The sequence below is a fragment of the Pleurodeles waltl genome, unplaced genomic scaffold, assembly GCF_031143425.1.
Source record: "Pleurodeles waltl isolate 20211129_DDA unplaced genomic scaffold, aPleWal1.hap1.20221129 scaffold_91, whole genome shotgun sequence".
Lineage (NCBI taxonomy): Eukaryota > Metazoa > Chordata > Amphibia > Caudata > Salamandridae > Pleurodeles > Pleurodeles waltl.
Genome location: NW_027150403.1, coordinates 730,991 through 732,275, shown reverse-complemented (window position 1 = coordinate 732,275; position 1,285 = coordinate 730,991). Strand labels below are relative to the sequence as shown.

Sequence of the window (1,285 nt, the reverse complement as noted above, 5' to 3'; positions counted from 1 at the left end):
GTCATTTCTGTCTAAGTGTGCATTGAGAGAGACTGAGGTTTTAGTGAGCAAACACAAAAGCTACTGCTGCCCAGTGTCGAACCGGGGACCTTTTGCGTGTGAGGCAAATGTGATAACCACTACACTACAGAAACAAGCTTGCTGGCTTGACTGAAGGAGCACAGTTCCTCTCATATGTTTGCCCGATTTCCTCTATACTTGATCAGCAGTTGCTCAGAATGCGAGGGGTAAGTGTGAAAATTGCACCGGTGTCAGCCAGCATGCATACACTCAGACGTCCTGAAAAGTCACAGCTGCGGGCATAGACAGACAAATATCTAATGCCTAAATGCCAGGAACGCAAGCCTGTGAAATCATCACACAGGGCGCACTGAGAGCAAGCAGGAAGGAAGCCAAGGCATTGTAATCCATTTTTCGCCTGAGGCAAAAAATATGTTTTGCGCAACAATGCTTCGAGTGGAATGAGAAATGTTGAGGGGTTGTGTATTTTGAGCAGGATTTGATTGTTTTCCGCTAAAATAGGCTCGTCCGGGACTTGAACCCGGGACCTCTCGCACCCAAAGCGAGAATCATACCCCTAGACCAACCAGCCTGGGGACAGAAGCGCTACGGCTCCCACCCTGCTCCGAGGGTTGGTGGCAGAGAGTGGGAGACTACATCCCAAAGCAAGAAACGCCACATGGTGCTCTCTTCTGCAGTATGACTAGAGTCATTTGCATGGTCGTCATCGAACATGACATAAAAAGCCTCTATCCTTTAGACATTTTGTCCCAGATTTACAAGAAAATGACTGAGCGCGACGCTCTGCCAAATTTGCAAGCCCCACGCTCCGTCATTTTCAAAATGCAGGGAAGCGCCGTATTTAGTAGAATACAGCGCACCCCTGTGCTTCCCCCTGCGCCAGCTCTAAATTAGCTGCTGAGCGCCAACGCAGCCGTTCTTGCACCATGGTACAAGGATGACTGCGTTGAGGGGGAAATTGTTTTTGTGCAGGAAGGGACACCTTCCTGGCCAAAAGAAAAATCTTCAATGGTAATTTGCTCTTACTTCTATGTGTGCTGCAGAATGCAGCACACATAGAAAGTGAAAAAACGAGGAGAAATGAAAACATTTCTCCTCAGTGCGCCACTCTAACGATACCCCTGGGATGGCGTTGGATTTTGGCGCTGACGCAGATTTACGACAACTCCTAAATCTGGAGCAGCATTAAAATGCTATGGTGTTGCTGTGGCACTCTCACAGCAACACCCATTGCACGCCCCTTCCAGGGAAAGCGCTGAATGCT

The 1,285-nt window shown here is 48.7% G+C and overlaps 1 non-coding gene across 1 annotated transcript; it reads right to left on the bottom strand.

The window, feature by feature from the left end:
- Positions 1-520: 520 nt before the first annotated feature.
- TRNAP-UGG (transfer RNA proline (anticodon UGG)) lies at positions 521-592 on the bottom strand. The gene has a single exon. It is a non-coding gene; the product is annotated as a tRNA-Pro (tRNA).
- Positions 593-1,285: the final 693 nt, after the last annotated feature.